At 42.0% G+C, this 22,625-nt stretch overlaps 11 non-coding genes across 11 annotated transcripts; 3 read left to right on the top strand and 8 right to left on the bottom strand.

The window, feature by feature from the left end:
• The first annotated feature begins 121 nt into the window (after positions 1–121).
• Trnae-cuc lies at positions 122–193 on the top strand. Its single transcript has one exon. It is a non-coding gene; the product is annotated as a tRNA-Glu (tRNA).
• A 226-nt stretch (positions 194–419) lies between these two features.
• On the bottom strand, positions 420–491 carry Trnag-ucc. Its single transcript has one exon. It is a non-coding gene; the product is annotated as a tRNA-Gly (tRNA).
• A 67-nt stretch (positions 492–558) lies between these two features.
• On the bottom strand, positions 559–677 carry Trnal-caa. The gene is made up of 2 exons: positions 640–677; positions 559–603 (listed from the first exon to the last, which is right to left on the bottom strand). It is a non-coding gene; the product is annotated as a tRNA-Leu (tRNA).
• A 440-nt stretch (positions 678–1,117) lies between these two features.
• Trnae-cuc lies at positions 1,118–1,189 on the top strand. The gene has a single exon. It is a non-coding gene; the product is annotated as a tRNA-Glu (tRNA).
• A 226-nt stretch (positions 1,190–1,415) lies between these two features.
• Positions 1,416–1,487, bottom strand: Trnag-ucc. The gene has a single exon. It is a non-coding gene; the product is annotated as a tRNA-Gly (tRNA).
• Positions 1,488–1,554: 67 nt separating this feature from the next.
• On the bottom strand, positions 1,555–1,673 carry Trnal-caa. The gene is made up of 2 exons: positions 1,636–1,673; positions 1,555–1,599 (listed from the first exon to the last, which is right to left on the bottom strand). It is a non-coding gene; the product is annotated as a tRNA-Leu (tRNA).
• Positions 1,674–2,113: 440 nt separating this feature from the next.
• Trnae-cuc lies at positions 2,114–2,185 on the top strand. Its single transcript has one exon. It is a non-coding gene; the product is annotated as a tRNA-Glu (tRNA).
• A 226-nt stretch (positions 2,186–2,411) lies between these two features.
• On the bottom strand, positions 2,412–2,483 carry Trnag-ucc. Its single transcript has one exon. It is a non-coding gene; the product is annotated as a tRNA-Gly (tRNA).
• A 67-nt stretch (positions 2,484–2,550) lies between these two features.
• Positions 2,551–2,669, bottom strand: Trnal-caa. Its single transcript has 2 exons — positions 2,632–2,669; positions 2,551–2,595 (listed from the first exon to the last, which is right to left on the bottom strand). It is a non-coding gene; the product is annotated as a tRNA-Leu (tRNA).
• Positions 2,670–7,933: 5,264 nt separating this feature from the next.
• Trnag-ucc lies at positions 7,934–8,005 on the bottom strand. The gene has a single exon. It is a non-coding gene; the product is annotated as a tRNA-Gly (tRNA).
• Positions 8,006–8,072: 67 nt separating this feature from the next.
• Positions 8,073–8,191, bottom strand: Trnal-caa. The gene is made up of 2 exons: positions 8,154–8,191; positions 8,073–8,117 (listed from the first exon to the last, which is right to left on the bottom strand). It is a non-coding gene; the product is annotated as a tRNA-Leu (tRNA).
• Positions 8,192–22,625: the final 14,434 nt, after the last annotated feature.

The following is a 22,625-nucleotide window of genomic DNA, read 5'->3' on the forward strand; positions in this document are numbered from 1 at the left end:
AAATTATTGATGCCAATCCCATATTGTCTAGTGGTTAGTTTTTATGGAGAGGTTTCCGGAAGGGAAAAATAAGATAAAGATAAAGAAAATAAGTGTTTATCGTAAAACGTATTAATGCTAATCCCATATTGTCTAGTGGTTAGGATACCTGGCTCTCACCCAGGAGGCCCGGGTTCAATTCCCGGTATGGGAATAAACATAAAAATTTGCCATGTATTGGGAACACATTAATTGCATACATCACATTCATCTCAATTAATACTTCATGTTTCTGACCTGGCCTACCTAGGAATCAGACATTTTCCTTGTAGTTTTTTCCATACTTAATTCATTCTTGCTCATGACTGTAATTTTAGACAACAGGTGGCGGACTTCACTCCTAAATATTCATGATTTTCCAAATTAGATAAATAATTTGTTGCGATGACCGAGAATCGAACTCGGGTCGATTGCTTGGAAGGCAACCATGCTAACCACTATACCACCATCGCTTGTTGTTATTGTAAGAGACTCGTTTGAAAAATCTACTCCGGAAGTACATCTTCCAAGAGAAAAACCTGTCAGGTGTGGGATTTGAACCCACGCCTTCATTGAAGACCAGAATTCTGATGCTTCTCTTGGAGAAGTAAGGTTTTTATCCTTGAGTCTGGCGCCTTAGACCGCTCGGCCATCCTGACTTATTTATATTATTTGTACCATAAGTAATAATTACGCTGTTCATCAACAAACTCAATAAAGCGCTTAACTTTTAATTAATAACGCTTTCCGACAGCAAAGCTTTTGCTTCAGCTATCAGAAGAAGGAGAAGAAGTAGAAGGAGAAGAAGAAGAAGACGGCTGCGGCGGCGGTGGCGGTGTATTCTACCGTCACACCGGGAACCAGACAATAGAAATTCAACAACATCTGGTCTCTTAAATGTCCGAGCATGGCTTTGTAAAGCAAAGCATGGGTTGTTGAAAAAGAAAAGGGTTAGTTTCAACTAAGCGTTTATCGTAAAAATTATTGATGCCAATCCCATATTGTCTAGTGGTTAGTTTTTATGGAGAGGTTTCCGGAAGGGAAAAATAAGATAAAGATAAAGAAAATAAGTGTTTATCGTAAAACGTATTAATGCTAATCCCATATTGTCTAGTGGTTAGGATACCTGGCTCTCACCCAGGAGGCCCGGGTTCAATTCCCGGTATGGGAATAAACATAAAAATTTGCCATGTATTGGGAACACATTAATTGCATACATCACATTCATCTCAATTAATACTTTATTTTTTTCACCCCCCCCCCTTAGGAATCAGACATTTTCCTTGTAGTTTTTTCCATACTTAATTCATTCTTGCTCATGACTGTAATTTTAGACAACAGGTGGCGGACTTCACTCCTAAATATTCATGATTTTCCAAATTAGATAAATAATTTGTTGCGATGACCGAGAATCGAACTCGGGTCGATTGCTTGGAAGGCAACCATGCTAACCACTATACCACCATCGCTTGTTGTTATTGTAAGAGACTCGTTTGAAAAATCTACTCCGGAAGTACATCTTCCAAGAGAAAAACCTGTCAGGAGTGGGATTTGAACCCACGCCTTCATTGAAGACCAGAATTCTGATGCTTCTCTTGGAGAAGTAAGGTTTTTATCCTTGAGTCTGGCGCCTTAGACCGCTCGGCCATCCTGACTTATTTATATTATTTGTACCATAAGTAATAATTACGCTGTTCATCAACAAACTCAATAAAGCGCTTAACTTTTAATTAATAACGCTTTCCGACAGCAAAGCTTTTGCTTCAGCTATCAGAAGAAGGAGAAGAAGTAGAAGGAGAAGAAGAAGAAGACGGCTGCGGCGGCGGTGGCGGTGTATTCTACCGTCACACCGGGAACCAGACAATAGAAATTCAACAACATCTGGTCTCTTAAATGTCCGAGCATGGCTTTGTAAAGCAAAGCATGGGTTGTTGAAAAAGAAAAGGGTTAGTTTCAACTAAGCGTTTATCGTAAAAATTATTGATGCCAATCCCATATTGTCTAGTGGTTAGTTTTTATGGAGAGGTTTCCGGAAGGGAAAAATAAGATAAAGATAAAGAAAATAAGTGTTTATCGTAAAACGTATTAATGCTAATCCCATATTGTCTAGTGGTTAGGATACCTGGCTCTCACCCAGGAGGCCCGGGTTCAATTCCCGGTATGGGAATAAACATAAAAATTTGCTATGTATTGGGAACACATTAATTGCGTACATCACATTCATCTCAATTAATACTTCATGTTTCTGACCTGGCCTACCTAGGAATCAGACATTTTCCTTGTAGTTTTTTCCATACTTAATTCATTCTTGCTCATGACTGTAATTTTAGACAACAGGTGGCGGACTTCACTCCTAAATATTCATGATTTTCCAAATTAGATAAATAATTTGTTGCGATGACCGAGAATCGAACTCGGGTCGATTGCTTGGAAGGCAACCATGCTAACCACTATACCACCATCGCTTGTTGTTATTGTAAGAGACTCGTTTGAAAAATCTACTCCGGAAGTACATCTTCCAAGAGAAAAACCTGTCAGGAGTGGGATTTGAACCCACGCCTTCATTGAAGACCAGAATTCTGATGCTTCTCTTGGAGAAGTAAGGTTTTTATCCTTGAGTCTGGCGCCTTAGACCGCTCGGCCATCCTGACTTATTTATATTATTTGTACCATAAGTAATAATTACGCTGTTCATCAACAAACTCAATAAAGCGCTTAACTTTTAATTAATAACGCTTTCCGACAGCAAAGCTTTTGCTTCAGCTATCAGAAGAAGGAGAAGAAGTAGAAGGAGAAGAAGAAGAAGACGGCTGCGGCGGCGGTGGCGGTGTATTCTACCGTCACACCGGGAACCAGACAATAGAAATTCAACAACATCTGGTCTCTTAAATGTCCGAGCATGGCTTTGTAAAGCAAAGCATGGGTTGTTGAAAAAGAAAAGGGTTAGTTTCAACTAAGCGTTTATCGTAAAAATTATTGATGCCAATCCCATATTGTCTAGTGGTTAGTTTTTATGGAGAGGTTTCCGGAAGGGAAAAATAAGATAAAGATAAAGAAAATAAGTGTTTATCGTAAAACGTATTAATGCTAATCCCATATTGTCTAGTGGTTAGTTTATGGAGGGGTTTCCGGAAGGGGAATAAACATGTATGAGGTAGGTGCACTTTAAAATATTACTAAAATTACATAAATAAAATATGAGGGAAAGAATCTACTAATCTACTGGGTAGGGAGTTTCTACGGGAAAAGGGGGGATATCCTCAGCTTCGGGGTTTGGTGCACCATGATGGAAATGGGCACACACCATATCCATTGATCCCTGGATCGCTGCCAATCGGGCCTTGAATCGGAAGGCACCCCAGGATCTTCCGTTGATTCCGAGAATCGAACGGATTTCGTCGTTCCTGGGGTACCATGATCCAAGAGACCCGACAACCAGGGGGAGAATCCTCCCATGCGAAGAATATTTATCATATTTCCGCTGGTAGGCATTCTCCATACTCCCTGGTTGGTCATAGCAGACCACGACGTCAACCATCACCCGGGAACCGGATAGTAAAAATTCAACATCCGGTCTTAACCTTTGCCCGGGGATGGCATTGTTGATCGTGACGTCGTGTCCCTGCTTGACTAGCAGCGATTCCAAGAGATCTTGGATGGTGTTGTGCCTCTTGGTGGCGAGCTGGAGACCTTCTTCACAGTGGTTAAGCACATGAAACCCGGTCTCGTTTTCCTTTCCGCATCGGCGGCAACTCGTATCTTGCTCCTGTGAGCAAAACCACGAGTGCCCCCGAAGAGGAAGGATGTCGAGCCGGGCCCTGTGAAGATATCTCCAGTCTCGGAAGGAGAGGGGCGTACGGCAGGATACCAGGCGAGCCATGTCTTTCGACTTGTCTTCCAGGGAGAGGCCAGTGGCAACTACTCCCTGGTGGCTCTTGTCGGAAATTAGGTCCCTGGTATAGCGCTGCCGAGCTACTTTCCGAAGTCCACGGACTGCCTTGACTGGGCTTACGGAGACGTCATCGGCGACAATTCTTATATTTTCATCGCCGGATACATCAATCCGCACTCCCAGTCGTTTGGCAGCTTGGCGGGCAAGAGTCCAAAGATTGGACCCTGCCTCCGCGTACCTCAGTCTGTAGAGCCCCCCATCCACGGATCCCGAAAGATATTCCCCAACTGGCAACACTCCTGGATGCTCGTTTCTGAACCCTCGCCGGATGGTTTCATGGAGCTGCTCTCGACATATGTTCCTCACTGTAGGGTCTCTACAAGTGAGGAGCTGAGCAGCCCTGGCGATGGTCCAGATATCGGCATCATCAGTGAGGCGGCATGTTCCTAGGCCCCCAACCCGCCGGTCCGCGTAGAAAAACGGGACCGTTGCGTGATTGGGAAGGTTGCAAATAAGGCCTAAGAACTTCCTACACTCAGTGTCCAGTTGGGTGAGGCAGTCTTTCAGGACCCGACCCGAAGCGAGGTGATGGGAAAGGGAAGGTAGAAGGTGGCTACGGAAAATCTCAAGTTTTTGCCATGGTGCGAGGTGGGAGGCGGCAATCTTGTCAAGGTTAGGGATAAGGTCAGTGGGAGGACGAAACCGCAATTTCCCGCCGATCGGTGTACCAAGATATGTCTCTTGGTCGTCTGGTCCCAAGCACCGAATGGGTTGAGTACCGATTCGGCACAGAGCCTCAGACGGCTTGCCTTTCTCAATGACCAAGCAAGCACACTTCCCAGCGTTGAATTGCAGCCCTAAGGTGTCAGCGGTGAGGGATAAAATGTCTAAAATATTTTGGAGCTCGTCAGGAGAATTTGTAACCACGGCAATGTCGTCAGCATATGCCGTGGTCTTGACGAGCGAGCCAAATAATAAAAATCCGGGGTTGATATTGGACTTTCCGGCCCTGACGAGGGGCTCGGAAGCCAGATTAAAAATAGGGGCGCTAAGAGCGTCACCCTGACGAACACCTGCTGTTGGGGAAATACGAACAGATTCTTTCTGAACGGCAAAATCCATCCGATTCCCCGAGTAAATGTCCGCCAGGATGCGCCGGAGGTCGTCTGGTATCGGAAGAGAAGCAAACAGCTCTCCAAGAACGGCGTGAGGAACAGAACCAAACGCATTGCACATGTCTAGCCATGCTATAGACACATGCCTACGTTTGGTCCTTGTCTCCTCGACAACGGTCTGCAAGAGCTGTGTGTGCTCCTGGATACCATGGACCCCCGGGAGGAAACCCTTTTGCTCGGGAGATAACCAGCCAAGATCTGAGGCGACCTCTGTGAGTCTCTGGCTGATTACTCCCGAGAACAGTTTGTAGATGGTCGGAAGAAGGGAAATTGGCCTAAAGTTGGAATAATCGCTAGTGTCCCCTTTCTTAAAGATGGGGACTGTTCGCGATATTTTCCAACAGTTAGGAATTCCAATCTTCCAAACTATTCTACAAACTGTTTCCAGCAAGATGCAGTCGGGGTCGAGGGCTCTTAGATGTCGATATTCTAGGCCATCGACCCCTGGTGATGTATTTGTAGCCCGGCGAAGTTTAGCCTCAAGCTCTTTTTGGCTAGGCGCACGATTGAGGAAGTCCATCTGGTCCCTTGATGGATGGGACCAGTCGCAGGTGTCGTAGAGTACCCTCGCACTCTGGCACTGCTGCGAAGGTAGACTCGAGCGGTGGTAAGTCCTCTCGAGGTATTCCTCCGCAGCTTCAACAGTGCCATCGTACGAGGGTGAACGATCTCCGAGCACCTCTCGAACGGCTCTTCTTGGGTAGATATTGAAAAGCCGTTGAATCTTCCTCGCTTCGTATGCCTTGAGCTTGATCTGTCGCCGGGCTCTCTGCATCTGCCGGTTTTGGTTTCTTTTTCTACCATTAGGGTTTCCTCGGGGTTTTTCAGGGCTAGGGTCTTCTAAAATCTGTGCTTTGTTGAGCCAGTCAGCAGTGCAACGTTCGAGGACGCCTTCAAGATCAAGAAGAGTCTCGCAGCTCAGAAAAGCAGGTACCCAGAGACAAGCGAAATCGCCGCCTCTTTGGCTTTGCTCTTCTGAGCTCTCTTGGCTGCATCCTCGAACATTTTGCTGACTGGGGGAAAAGGGTTGGGTCTCTTGAAGGGGATCGGGTTGTGGCCCTTCCGGAGCTACAGGTGGTGGATAAGAAATTTCTTGTAGAGGGAGTTCGTAGAGCCAACTAAAATTTTGTGTATTAAAAGATGCGGTGAACTCCCTCTCAAGAACTAAAATGGGGCTTTGGGTAAAATTTGCTGGAGATTGGGCATTACCATGCCCCTCCTCTTCGATCGCCGGCATTCCCATCACGGATAACTCCTGACGCTCATCTTCTGTGACAGCGATCTCCTCTTGGAAGGTCGCTACCACAGAAGAATGCCGAACAGAGATATCCGCGTTGAAAAACCGTGGCGACCGGATGGAGGGTGATTGCTGTGGTGCTGAGTGCAATCTCTGGTAATGCCCTTTTAGTGTAGGGCCATCTCCAGCAAATCCACACACTCCGCATTCCCAATATTTAACTAGTCGGAGTGTGTGGGCTGTCTCTAGGTGTCTGTGGATACTACCCATGGCTCTGGTGTTAGTTGCCAAGGTAGTCCACTCACACCTAGGACACTTCGTGGGTTTCCCAGGGTATTTTAAAATGATTTTGTCCCCTTCAATTCTGGAAGGGGAAAACGTGGGGGAGAGAAGAGTGAGCGGGATTAGGAGACCCCTGCAGAACCATCCATTGCAGATGCAATGGTTAGTTCGAGGGATTGGCGGAGAATACTGGAGGAAAGGGACTCAGTACAAGGTCTTGCATGTCTGCCGGCTGAAATAAACGAATTAAATTCCTTTTTACAGCCATGGCAGACATACTGGGTGGTGTACTGAACCCCTCTCCTAGAATGTCTTTCTTTTATGTGTGTCTCCGCCAATTGTCTCTTGCGATCCCCAGACCAGGGACCGCTACCTCGCTCACCTTGACAGGATTTCTCCCCACATTTTAAAATGTTTGGCAGAGGAACTGGGATTTTAATTATTGTCCCATGGAGTCTTACTCTAGTAGCATTTCTACTAGATGCTCCTACCTCTGCCATTGCTACCCTGGGCCCACTTACATATAAGAGTGTAAAACAGAAATTCTTAGGAAGTAAAAACAAAAAATGAAATAAAATTCGGAAAAATATAGGGAGAAAAATTTAAAGACCAATTAAAAATATGATGAAAAATATATTTTTTTAAAGGATTTGATAGGATTAAAAAATAAATAAATAAATAATAAGGGAAATGGGAAAAAAAAATTTAAAAGAACGGAAAATGAGATGAAAAATGAATATAAATAAACAAGTAGAATGGAATATTAAAATTAAAGAAAAAATAGTATTGAATAAAAGCTAAATATTTGTTTTTGTAAAAACAGAAAAGTTTCTCGGATGAAGTTAGATAAAAGAGAAGAACAATATAACGAGCTAAAACATAACATCAATAAAACCCAGAGCCCTTTGAAAACACGTCTGCTCTCGACAAAGTCTAGCAGAAGATGCCGTCTCGCCATCTGGGTGCCGCGCGACTTAAGTGTCCGCGATGCCTCAAATACAAACGGCTCTTTAAAAAATAAAGGTCGCTTTAAGCATTTTTTTTCAAATTTTGGATACCTGGCTCTCACCCAGGAGGCCCGGGTTCAATTCCCGGTATGGGAATAAACATAAAAATTTGCCATGTATTGGGAACACATTAATTGCATACATCACATTCATCTCAATTAATACTTCATGTTTCTGACCTGGCCTACCTAGGAATCAGACATTTTCCTTGTAGTTTTTTCCATACTTAATTCATTCTTGCTCATGACTGTAATTTTAGACAACAGGTGGCGGACTTCACTCCTAAATATTCATGATTTTCCAAATTAGATAAATAATTTGTTGCGATGACCGAGAATCGAACTCGGGTCGATTGCTTGGAAGGCAACCATGCTAACCACTATACCACCATCGCTTGTTGTTATTGTAAGAGACTCGTTTGAAAAATCTACTCCGGAAGTACATCTTCCAAGAGAAAAACCTGTCAGGAGTGGGATTTGAACCCACGCCTTCATTGAAGACCAGAATTCTGATGCTTCTCTTGGAGAAGTAAGGTTTTTATCCTTGAGTCTGGCGCCTTAGACCGCTCGGCCATCCTGACTTATTTATATTATTTGTACCATAAGTAATAATTACGCTGTTCATCAACAAACTCAATAAAGCGCTTAACTTTTAATTAATAACGCTTTCCGACAGCAAAGCTTTTGCTTCAGCTATCAGAAGAAGGAGAAGAAGTAGAAGGAGAAGAAGAAGAAGACGGCTGCGGCGGCGGTGGCGGTGTATTCTACCGTCACACCGGGAACCAGACAATAGAAATTCAACAACATCTTGTAATAGACCGCAGCAACTCCTCCTAGCAACAGCAGCCCCACCCAGTAAGAAGGTCGTCACGAATGCAACCTTCCCTGCGGATAATAGTTAATGATAAAAGTAAAAGTTATTGTAAACCCCTCCCTTCTTAACCTTCAATCTCTTGGTATATAAGCACATGGTTGTATCGTCTTAAGTAGAGTTAGTTTACTGGCAAATACACAGTCTAGAAACTATTACATTTGGAGGTCCCAACGAGACAACAAGAATAACAACGAGACTCTGGAAGAAAAGTTTCTGATCTGTGCTTCATTCGCCAGCTGCAAGTATTCAACGCTTCTATCACCAAGTCTTCAAGCAACCGACATCGGAACATCATCGAGGTAAGCGAATGCCGTTTGATTCACCTGTACAAAAGACTGCTCTCAACGAGAACACACTACTACCTTTATACCCCGTACTACAAGAATCTGATTTAACCGACCAAGACCCAAACCTAAGTCACCATCGAGAACAATTTTTGGACAATTGGAAGACCTTAATAGACTTAGAATTTAAGCAAGACTTAGAAAGAAGTAAAGCATACCAGACAATCTCAACAACTGAAAATATCCAGCAGTTACAAACACAGAAACAAGAAGCAAGTCAGGCGACGCAAAATTCGCTGCATTTTTACACTTATTACCTTCTAGAAAAAACTTTAAAAGTAACAGATGGTGTAACAGCAGAAACCATTGCTAATGCTACTAAAACACTCAAAGACGATATAGTCGCACAAGGTGGGAGCACCAGAACACTCGATAGTTTACTCCAACAGTTACACACATTGCACGGAAAAGAAAAAGAATTTTTGTTCGGTACCATCAATGTATTGCAGAAAGAGTCAGTAATCGCACTAATTGAAGATAAAAAGCAGATAACTACGCTAAAATTTGAACTTTCAAACGCGCAAAAACAATTGGAGAGTAACAAAAAGAAGGCAAAGAGTTCCAAATACACTTTAAGCAGTTCGTTAGAGCAACTTCAAGAAAACAACGAGGCTCTGAAAAACTCCCTTGAAAAAGCCAATTCCCGAATCGCCGACCTAGAACAAAACCTTGAAACCACCTTAGCAACCGAGAGTCAATTGCAGAATCTTCTCAAAAGAAAAGAGGAAAACAACGCAGCTGTCGAGACCGAAGGGCAAGAAATAATTAACAAACTTGAAGGTGAGAAGACCAAACTGATCCAGAAACTCAGCAGTGCGGAAAACCAGATAAAACAAGTATCAGAAACAGCAGAGCAGCTCCAGAAAGAGATAAAAGTTTTGGCAGACAGACTCGACAAGGCCTCAGCAGAGAAAATCAATTTAAAGAAAAACCTGCTAGATTTCACTTCAAAGAACAAAACCCTTGAAAAAGACCTTCAAGAACTACAAGATCGGGTACGAGGACAAGAAAATCAAATAATAATTCTAGAAAACCGGGTGAAAGAATACAAAAAACTTCAAGTTAAATTCATCGAGACTGAAGACTCCAACGACTCAAGGCTAGACGAGGACGAACCAGGAGAAATAACCAAACTAGTGGGAGATATAAACGAACTAACCTTGCCGACAGACAGTGGAGACAAGTCACTCCACTACGAGCTGGAAATAGAACAAACAAACGATTTCGAACAAACAATAGAAAACCTCAAAACACAAATAGAACACTTAAACAAAACAATCATCTATTTGGAGCAAGAAAATCAACAGCTTAAAAAGAAGGTCGACATGGGCGTAACACACGACGACGAGGACACTTCGGAAAAAACGTTCGTGAATACCTCCAAGAAAAATCACAAGGATGGCGATATTCCAGCAACTGAACAGGACGACGAGGACGCAAAGAAAGTGAACAGGTACTTCACTCAGCCAATAGTGAAGGCTTTAGGAGAGCTATTCTCCAGAGAAGACAAAAAGGCTATTCCAATCTTTAAAGGGAAAAGCACTGATAAACTAATATCAGAGTGGTTACGCGGCGCCGAACACGTAGCACGAAACAATGAATGGGACGACAATCAAAAGATACGTTTCTTTTCTGATCGATTGAAAGGCGAAGCCTTCGAATGGCATGAAAACTACGCTGAGGAAGAAGGAGATGATCTAAATTACCAGGATTGGAAAGAAGCACTAATTACAAGATTTCAAGACACCTACGACTTAGCTACGCTGGAGAAAAAACTTTCAAAATTAACTCAAAAACCGGAAGAAAACTGCAGAGCTTTTGTATCAAGGTTAAATAATCTTTACGATACCATCGCTGGTAAAGAAGAAAGGGCTGACCATAACCAAACTATTATTGAAGGACAATTACTAAACAAAGTGAAAAAGATGAGGGATCACAGAAAAAGCAAAATCCTACTGCAAGGATTACTACCAAAGTATAAAGCAGAACTTTATCTACGAATGCCAGAAAACACAGAAGACTTTGACGCATTATGTAAACAACTTTTCATTTCTGAAAAAATTCTACACACGAAAGAAGCTACAGACGACAAGGAGATGTCAGCTGTTATAGCAGGGATAACGCATCACGAAAAACAACAAGACGATAAAATCCAACTACTTGAGCAAAAATTATCAGATGCTCTGTCAGAATTAAAATATACTAATACGAAACGTGGATCCTCACAGGAAAACGACGTTACCATAGCTGCAACTGACCAATACGAAAACAGAAGACCACGTCCAAGTGAACGTTACTCAAGATCACGTGATTCGCGAGTGCGATTTGCCGACAGTCATAACAGCCGAGAATCAAGTCGAGAAAGAAGTCTAAGTAGAAACAGAGACAACAGCCCTTACCGCAGAGATTACAATTCGTCAGGACGAAGAAATTATAATCCTTCAGGATACAGGCAAACCAGATTTCCATCTCACCAACGTCCCTCATATCGGAACGACTACCCTAACCGACAAGGAAACTACAGCGGACCAAACAACTACAGACAACAAGCACGTTATAACAGCAACCAACATCCACAGCAGCAACAACACACTAGCAACAATCCTCGAACAACTGAAAATCGAGAAATAACCTGCTACAAGTGTAACCGAAGAGGACATATTGCAAGAGAATGTTGGACAGATATGGCACGTACCAACAACCAAGGTCCCCGATAAACACCATAAAACCAATCAGTAACTCCCAACTAACATACAATTTAGGATCAGATGTAGAAGTAGAAATTCCAAAACTGATACGTATTCCCGTTAGAATCTTTAATAAGGAAATCATAGCTTTAGTGGACACTGGCGCAGCCGCTAGTTTAGTATCCAGTAAAATATTGGATACTCTAGAGTGTAATGAACACTTAAAACAAGTAGAAAATGCGAATCCTCCTATTTTTAGAACGGTGTCGGGACAAGAACTTAAATCGATAGGGAAATTTGAATTTTCAGTTATTATCAATGATAACCATATTATTAACCACCACTTTTATGTTATGAGCAACTTAAATGAACAATGCATCTTAGGATTAGATTTCTTATCTAACAATAATGTGAAGATTAACACTCGAAATCGTCAAATATGTTATGATCACTTTGGAGTAGAACATAATTTTGGAAGTAATACCATGCCCATTTATAGCGTAACATTTAGCAAAGCAGGCATCCATATACCACTAATCCCGATTGATAGAGAAGACGAAAATCTTACACAACAAGATTATCGTAATTTAGAATCCTTCACTCAATTAGACTTTAATAATAAAACTAAGCAGATAGCTAAGATTGTTGAAAAAGAAGAACAAGCACTCAATGTATCAGACGACATACAAACTAAAATTGAAATTTTACTAAAGAAACATGAAGATCTTTTCGCAGACCAAGAATCCGACTTGGGTCTAACTACACAAGTGAAACATCACATCAACATAGGCCATAACGCTCCCATTAATCAAAGACTGCGAAGAACACCCGAATCCCTAAAACTTGTTGTTAAGACTAAAATAGAGGTAATGCTAAGTAACAAAATAATAAGAGAAAGCCACAGTCCTTTTGCTGCAGCTATAGTAATGGTACCTAAAAAGATGGAGAGATGCGAATGTGCATCGACTACAGAGCTTTGAACAAAATCACTGTTAAGGATAAGTACCCTCTACCTAGGATAGATGACACAATTGACGCGTTGTGCGGATCGGTTTATTTCTCTACATTGGACTTACTAAGCGGCTACTGGCAAATAGAAATAGAAGAAAGTGATAAACACAAAACAGCTTTCATTTGTGAATTTGGCCAATACGAATTTAATCGAATGCCATTTGGTTTAACAAATGCACCCAGCACCTTTCAAAGAGCAATGAATAACATCTTGAAAACGGTATTGTACAAATTCGCATTGGTTTACCTAGATGACATCATAGTGTTCAGTAATTCAATTACTGATCATGTGACACACTTGGAAGCAGTTTTTAGACTCCTTAAACAAGCGGGGTTAAAGTTGAAAAGGAAGAAGTGCGAATTTTTTAAAGAAAAATTAGATTATTTAGGATACATCGTATCCGGGAAAGGAATAACACCAAGTACAAAAAAGTTAGACGCAATTATTAAATATCCCGCTCCCAAAAACGTAAAAGAATTGAGCTCATTTTTAGGTCTAGCCAGCTACTACAGAAAATTTATTAGGGCTTTTGCTGATAAAGCCCATCCACTAACTGCGCTCACTAGAAAGTCAGCGGACTGGAAATGGGGGGAGGAACAAAGGGACGCCTTTGAATGTATTAAGAACTGTCTCATCACTAGACCTGTTCTAGGTTATCCGGATTTTTCTCGAGAATTTATCATCTACACGGATGCTTCAGGATATGGAATAGGAGCAGTCTTGGCTCAAATACAACCTCCACCTCAATCAGCGGATTTAGCGGAGTCCGACGGACAGGACCTTCGTAAATCAGACGACGTAGAAGTCGTCATAGCCTATACCTCTAAACATCTGAACGACCGCGAGGCCAAGTGGTCAACCACAGAGAAAGAGGCATACGCAATAATCCACGCCATCGACGTGTTTAGGACGTACCTATACGGGCGTAAGTTTACCGTATTTACAGATCATAGACCTTTAGAATGGTTAATGAGTAAGACAGAACCAGCAGGAAGATTAGCTCGATGGGCTCTTAAGATCCAAGAATTTGATATCATTATTGGGTACCGACCAGGAAAGTCACACCAAAATGCTGACACACTTAGTCGCACCCCAATAGTGCCGCTAGCGAAAGTAGAAACAAGGTCAACAGGTACAAAAGAGAAACCAGAAGTAAAAAACGAAACCAAGGAAACTAGAACAAAACAAGTAATTTTTGAAACGGAAAGTAATCAGTCCAAGGACACGGAAAAATGGATAGAACTCCAACACAAAGATGAGTATTGCAGAACAATATTAAAAGAAATGGCAAAGGCCAATCCAAGTAAGGACGTTAAAAATAAATTTAAAATAAACGACAAAGGACTATTAGTAGATACCAAAAGAAGAATTGTAACGCCAGTAAGACTGGTGCCACAAATTTTAAGGGAAAATCACGATCACATATTGGCAGGACATTTAGGAGTAGGAAAAACGTTGGCTAGACTTCAAAGACAGTACACATGGCCATGCATGCGTACTTCCGTAATAGAATACGTTAAAAGTTGTTTGATGTGCAATAAGAGAAAAGCGGTAGGTGGAAGTAAAGCACCATTGCACCCTTTGCCTTTAGTTGAAGGAGTATGGGAAAGGATCGCTATGGATATAGTGGGCCCAATTCAAGAAAGCGCTAAGGGATACAGATATATATTAGTTATATCAGATTATGCCAGTAGGTTTGTTTTTACAGTTCCAATGAGAAATCAAACTGCCCAAACAATTGCGAAGATTTTAGTTAATAAAATATTTACTAAATATGGATCTCCAGAAGTAGTTCTAACAGACCAAGGTACTAACTTTCTATCCAGTCTAATACAAGAGGTGTGTAAACTATTCAAAGTCAAACAAATAAGGACTACGGCCTATCATCCACAAACTGATGGATTAGTTGAGAGGTTCAATCGAACTCTCTGTGACATGCTAGCTTGTTATGTCTCAGACCAACCTGCTAACTGGGACAAATACCTTCCGTTCGTTACTTTTGCTTACAACACAGCAAAACAAGCTTCAACTCAAGAAACACCATTCTTTCTATTCTTCGGACGAGAACCAATAATGCCTAATGATATCAAGATTAACAGAAGATACGAGACCTATGAAGATACTAGTATGGTGTATTCACAGCAATGGGAAAAAGCTCAAAAACTGGCAAGAGAACATCTCTTCAAATCCCAAGCAAGACAGAAAAAATACTACGACGTATCCACGAAAACTATTAAATACAACATAGGTGACTACGTATTACTGAAGGCGCCACCAGCAGCAGGAAAATTCATAAATCGATGGAACGGACCATTTCAAATTTCACGAAGTTTCTCGGATATCAACTACGAGATCCAGCACACGGAAAACAAAAAACTTAAATCTATCGTACATACAAACCGTCTCAAACTTTACACACCAAGAAAACAAGAAACAACTAAGGAAGAAGAAATACTACAAAACCTACCAGAGAATGTTGAAGCACAACGACAACCAACGATTCACCAACGCCGACCAGGCCGACCAAGGAAGCAGCAGCTGATACATCCGGTGAAGACGAACATCAAACCACGCAGGAACGAAGGAGAACCAGAAAACCATACAATACCTAACCTTTACCGTAACCAAAACCGAAACGATCCTATAACGAATCACCAATACCACTTAAGAAGACGATATCAAGGACCGGATTACTAAACATTTTCATTTTTCACAGATGCAGACATTACTCTTCCTTCTTTGCCTCCTTCATTCACTAAACCCTACTTACCCTATCTACGCATCCATCTGCGACTGTAACAACATGAAAATACGCGGAATCCTAGACTTCGAATTGCCTTACTACTGTGATAATGAAAAACCAGAAACACAACATTTACCAAGGATACCAACTAGTTACACCTTAGTAACCAAACAAAAACCAGCAGCCACTTGGAAAGGATGGACATGTCGACAGTGGACTAAAACAAAGAAAATAACCGGATCGTTCTGGATTGGATCCTTCGATACAGTTTACTCCCAGGAAACAATACTAATCACCCCTTTGGAGTGTTGGCGGATGGTCAATGATAAAAAATGTGGCAACAATAATATGCAAACCGGACCGACGGGACTCAGTTTCACAGCCACTCCTACAGGAGAAGGTAAATGGTACGCCATCAAGGAATACCAAACACTAAATTGTGTAGCGGAACAGATCACGCTACGTCAGGAGAAACCAGATAGTCCAATCGAAAGCCCTTTCGGATTACTTAACACCACCCAACAGGAAGGACAATTCATCCAAAATCAAAATACAATCGTGTGGGGAGAAAGAACAACAAACAGTTCATACACTCAGACGTTACTAAAAGGGAAAGGATACCTGGAACTTCCTCGAGAACCGGAGTCGGATAATTCCAGCCGCCTTTACGACACCAGTCGGCAGATTGAAATATCTTTTCTTAACAAACCAGATAAGGATATCGCACCGGTAGGACATAAAGTGGTTGGAATCCCTCTAACGTATTTGACGTTTCCTGCAGAAACAACAAAAATTTTGTATGAAATGTTCAAGAACACAATCGCAACCTGCCTTAAAAATACCAACCTTGCCACACCCGTGTGCGAAGACTACAGAGAGTTGTACAAATCCAGACCACAACGTTCTCTTCTTCAAGAAGTTCACTTTCTCTTCGACACCCAAGTTGAAGACGAAAAACTTGGGATTCGCCTCTACAGTATTTCATACGCCTGGGGAACTCTAAGATTGGCACATAGAAGACCAAAAATAATCAAGGAAGATGGAAAAATCGTACAAAAGGATACAACAATATACATTACTTACGAGTCCGGAAGCAGAAACCCTTTGACAACGTACAGTCAACTTTCAAAGGACGACCCTCTCCCATCAGGATCAAAATTCGAGTACATTGTCGACCAAACGATACGAGTACAAAATACTCATATCTGCATCACGGAGACAACACACGATTACGTATTTGCTGCAGCCTGTTCAGAGGAATCAACGAGATGGATTCTAGAAAAAGAAAACAGCTACCTAATTTCCCAAGAATCCGAAATGTGTCTTACCGTAGGGGTCGACGAAACCTTAAAATTGGAAAAGTGTGCTTTGGAAGGAGATACCAGGAAAAACCAGCAGTGGTTCTTTCAAACAATAAATACCAATCCGGATGTTATAGAAAATTTTCCCGACGTAACATTGCAAGATATTCAAGAAGTCCGATTAGAACAACGAAGAGCAATTACAACCACAATAAACTCACCCATATTTGGCGGTATCTTGAAAGCAAATCACGGCAGCGGAAACATCATCTGGGACATGATCGCCTGGGGATTGTTGAAGAACGGACAATATCCAAACGGAAAATGTGTCACACATCATGGGCTTGAACAACAACTAACCATGGAAGATTGTGACACAGATTGGACAAAATGTCAAGAAGAACTAAAAACATTAATCACAAGTAACGATCCCCTGGTGCAATCACAAGTATCCGTAGGAAACTGCAGTAGAGCCACTACCAAAGGCCAAGCTTTCGAGTATACGTCTGATTTCACCATTAGACCGTTCAACACTAACGCTTGCGTCAAGGCAAACACAACAATGCTTATTCTACAGGAATGTGCCAACACCAGTTCAATTTGGGGCACTTTCGAACACACAGGACAGCTCATGGCAACAGACAGAACTGGCCTACATTCACTGGCGTCAGACAGAAAATGTCTCACACTAAAAGTAGGACGTCTGAGTTTAGGGCATTGCCACGGCTCAAGTAGAAAACAACAGTTTAGCTTCGAGTATCGGAACCCGCATCAAATACGGACGCTTTCAGCAGCAGCCATTATAGCGCTTCACACCCAACAATCATTGGACGGAACACAACTCCCACTTATACCCCCTCTGCTCAAAAGAGAAAGTAAAGCAAACAACAAAAACTTAACCACGCCCACCACACAAAAATCTATTTCATCTACTTCAAGCACCACAACGACAGTAAAACCAACTACAAAATTAAGCACAACCACAATTAAAACAACAATAGCCACAACAGCCATAAAAACGACCGTTAAAAGCACACCACCGACAACTAGGCCTACAACAACTACTAAGCCTACGACCACCACAACTAAGCCTACGACCACCACAACTAAGCCTACGACTACCACAACTAAGCCTACGACCACCACAACTAAGCCTACGACTACCACAACTAAGCCTACGACTACCACAACCAAGCCTACAACTACAACAAATAAGCCTACTACTACAACTACTACGCCTACAACTACAACAACAAAGTCTACGACTACAACTACTACGCCTACAACTACGACAACAAAGCCTACAACTACAACAAATAAGCCTACAACTACAACTACCACAGCTACAACTACAACTGCTGAGCCAACGACTACAACCACTAGGCCTACAACTCCAAGTACTGAACCTACATTGCCATCAACTACAACTGAAACCACGTCCACTACACAATCATCAACGACAACTATAGCGACAACAACAACTGAATCAATAAGCAATTCAACAACACCTCTCACAACAACTGAAAAAATAGAGGACCCTCCAGTCACGAAAAATCACACCATTACGGAGGATGCAATAATGGAAATTATTGATGACACTGAAAAAACATCTCAGCAAGAAATACCCGAGGCAGCATCTTTAACCCTAGAACAAGTACCGGAGGTGCCAATAAAAAACGAAACAGAAAGCGGTCTACCCCAAAATATAGAAGAATTCGGCGACAAAATTAAATTCGATATTTCAAAAATGCATGAGCAATATAAAATAAGTATAGAAACAGAACACGAAAACAAACTTGCAAAAGAAATTCGCGACGTATATTGTCAACTATCAACGATAAAGAAAACTCAAGCGGTGATGTTAGCTCAAAGTAACGGAATTCTTGCCGCTTCAGCGCTCGGATTACCCATCTGTACGAGACTGCAAGGCTTCGGACAAGCGATGACGCTCCAACAATGTGAAACCAAACGGATTTTCATCTCCGCAAAAGAATCGAAATGTGGATTTCAACCATTCTTTACCTATGAAGACAAAAACTGCACTATCGGAGTAGATGGATGGTCCATACATCCATATTCCGATTGCTTTTGGAAAACTCATTTGGTGAATTTAAATGGATTCCATCACACCTGGGAACACAATTCAACAAATGGAGAATGGGTAAAACAAAAAGCAAGCATTCACATGCCGAACTTAGACCTCATCACAGAATTCGAAGAGTTGCACCTGAATGATTTCGACTACAGTCTGAAGAGCCATCCAGCGCATGAAACAATGGAAATGGAACAATTAAATATCCTAAACGATCTAGTAGGCCTAATGCAGGAATCAAATTCAAAATCTGTTTCTGACATAGTGATGTCAGAAAAACAAAATAATCAGATAGGAACCATGTTCTCATGGTTCGACACATCAAAAATTCTTATCCTATCTATCATAGGATTCATTGTATTCATCATATCCCTACGCATATTGATCATTTGTGACCCTTTTACAAGAATCATGGAAAAAATTCGACAAGCTAGAAGATTAAGACGATATGGAATAAATACGGAAGAAGCGCACGAATTAACTTCAATGATCCCAAATTCAGGCACTCAACCACCGGAAGAAATAATAGAGCAACCGTTCACTAGGATGACGGCTCCTACACCTCTTACCATGGAAAGACCCACACAATCACGCCCGGCTCAACCAAGCGCACCGAAACAACGTAATATTTATCCTGTCATGGAAGAAAACTGGGAATCCGATCAAGCTCGCAAATGCACAGGAAAACACACGACTTGCACTTATGTTGTGGGTTATGGAATGGTATGGGAAGACCTTTGCAGATGCTCAACAGAAGTTGAATCTAAAAACCACTAACATTTAGAAAAAAAAACAAAAAAAAAAAAAAAAAAAAAAAAAACAAACAAACTTAACAAGTTTTTATTCTGGGTGAAAGGGGAAAGTAGTAAATGTATTAAAAACTCGAAATATGAAAACTTCAAGTGAATTGTCCTTAAACAGCCACCAAACACACAAGTGTTAAGTAAAAGTGGAAGTTTTAACTAAAAAAAAAAAAAAATAATAATGATGGAACAGAACAGTGAAGACGCAGTGCAACGTAATGAAGCAAGTGATAGCGAAAGCCAACCAGAAATAAACTACTTAGTGATTGAAAGTGAAAGTGAAACGGACAGTGAAACGCAACGAGATGGGCTCTTCGGTGATTATGGTTTTTATCCACCAACGTTCGAATTTAATCCAAATGCTACACAACAAGAAACATTACCTAAATGTAGTAACTGTGCGATGAAAACGCACCCAACCTTATCGGCAGCAAGAGCAGATGCCGTGCAGAAACGAACACAAGCCATCACACGATTACGTGAGCAAGAAATTTTCCTCGAAATGATAGACGCTCCAAGGGAAGAAATAAAAAGATGTATCATCCAGAAGTTAGGACCCGCTGCATGGGATTACCATCCGAAGGCAGAATTTCTTAACCAGAAATTTAACGACAAAACACTACTTCATACAAGCGTGAAAGCGGGAAAACTGGACATAACGGATTTACTGTTAGACTATGGAGCTGACCCAGATATAGAAGAGGATGGCCAGACCATCGCACATATAGCGGCAGCAGAAAATAACAAACTCTTGATCAGGATATTACGATATCACAAATACAAGTTTTCATCATACAATAGCCTTGGAGAAACACCACTAATGGTCGCCATCGCCTACGGGCATGAAGAAGTGGCCAGTTATTTGTGGATAAGTTCCAACGTTGCACAAATGGCAAAGGACAACAGCACCGTCCTACATTATGCCGCCAAACATGGAAACAACACTCTCGCTAGGGCAGCATGTGAAAGGAAAATTCACATTAACATCAATCAAACGACTAAACCAGGAAACTATACGGCCCTACACCTAGCCACAATGTATAGGCAAGATCTCATAACAAATATCTTATTGGAACACGGAGCAGATCCAGACATAACTGATGTCAATGGAAACACCCCGCGGGATTACGCGTTTGATGAACATAGGAGAAACATATTTGAAGACTGGAAACGTATAAGAAGCCGCGAGAGAAAGGCTTCTGGCAATGAATAAGATTGAAGCAAAACAAAATTGAAGAACCAACAACAGTTTATTACCACTACTACAACAAAAACACTAAAATGACAACATTACGACAACAAATTAAGAAAAAACTAAAAGAAGAGAAGAGAAGAAAAGCATACAAAAAAAAAAATAAACGATTGAAATCTGCAGTAGCATTCCAGTAAAAAGGAACGTAGACCAACAATTATTAACTAACACTTTATTAGCATAAAAGACAATGAATAACGGTATAGAAAACATATCTTGTATTTTGTGTCTCATACTTTAGCCCAACAAACAAAAATAACGGTGAAGGAAAGAAAGTAGGTGACGGGTAAAAAACAAGTTTTCACCTAACCATTGCCACGCCACATGCCGAAGAGAAGTAGAAGACAAGGAGAAAATTGGAGGACCAATTTATTCTTGCCGAAGGGGGGAAGGAATGTAATAGACCGCAGCAACTCCTCCTAGCAACAGCAGCCCCACCCAGTAAGAAGGTCGTCACGAATGCAACCTTCCCTGCGGATAATAGTTAATGATAAAAGTAAAAGTTATTGTAAACCCCTCCCTTCTTAACCTTCAATCTCTTGGTATATAAGCACATGGTTGTATCGTCTTAAGTAGAGTTAGTTTACTGGCAAATACACAGTCTAGAAACTATTACAATCTGGTCTCTTAAATGTCCGAGCATGGCTTTGTAAAGCAAAGCATGGGTTGTTGAAAAAGAAAAGGGTTAGTTTCAACTAAGCGTTTATCGTAAAAATTATTGATGCCAATCCCATATTGTCTAGTGGTTAGTTTTTATGGAGAGGTTTCCGGAAGGGAAAAATAAGATAAAGATAAAGAAAATAAGTGTTTATCGTAAAACGTATTAATGCTAATCCCATATTGTCTAGTGGTTAGTTTATGGAGGGGTTTCCGGAAGGGGAATAAACATGTATGGGGTGGGTGCATTTAAAAATATTACTAAAATTACCTAAATAAAATAAATGGGGAAGAGTCTACTAATATACTGGGTGTGGAGTTACTACGGGAAGAGGGGGGTTATCCTCAGCTTCGGGGTTTGGTGCACCATGATGGAAATGGGCACACACCATATCCATTGATCCCTGGATCGCTGCCAATCGGGCCTTGAATCGGAAGGCACCCCAGGATCTTCCGTTGATTCCAAGAATCGAACGGATTTCGTCGTTCCTGGGGTACCATGATCCAAGAGACCCGACAACCAGGGGGAGAATCCTCCCATGCGAAGAATATTTATCATATTTCCGCTGGTAGGCATTCTCCATACTCCCCTGGTTGGTCATAGCAGACCACGACGTCGACCATCACCCGGGAACCGGATAGTTGAAATTCAACATCCGGTCTTAACCTTTGCCCGGGTATGGCATTGTTGATCGTGACGTCGTGTCCCTGCTTGACTAGCAGCGACTCCAAGAGATCTTGGATGGTGTTGTGCCTCTTGGTGGCGAGCTGGAGACCTTCTTCACAGTGGTTAAGCACATGAAACCCGGTCTCGTTTTCCTTTCCGCATCGGCGGCAACTCGTATCTTGCTCCTGTGAGCAAAACCACGAGTGCCCCCGAAGAGGAAGGATGTCGAGCCGGGCTCTGTGAAGATATCTCCAGTCTCGGAAGGAGAGGGGCGTACGGCAGGATACCAGGCGAGCCATGTCTTTCGACTTGTCTGTCTTCCAGGGAGAGGCCAGTGGCAACTACTCCCTGGTGGCTCTTGTCGGAAATTAGGTCCCTGGTATAGCGCTGCCGAGCTACTTTCCGAAGTCCGCGGACTGCCTTGACTGGGCTTACGGAGACGTCATCGGCGACAATTCTTAGATTTTCGTCGCCGGATACATCAATCCGCACTCCCAGTCGTTTGGCAGCTTGGCGGGCAAGAGTCCAAAGATTGGACCCTGCCTCCGCGTACCTCAGTCTGTAGAGCCCCCATCCACGGATC

The sequence above is a fragment of the Daphnia magna genome, linkage group LG5 (genome assembly GCF_020631705.1).
Source record: "Daphnia magna isolate NIES linkage group LG5, ASM2063170v1.1, whole genome shotgun sequence".
Classification (NCBI taxonomy): Eukaryota; Metazoa; Arthropoda; class Branchiopoda; order Diplostraca; family Daphniidae; genus Daphnia; species Daphnia magna.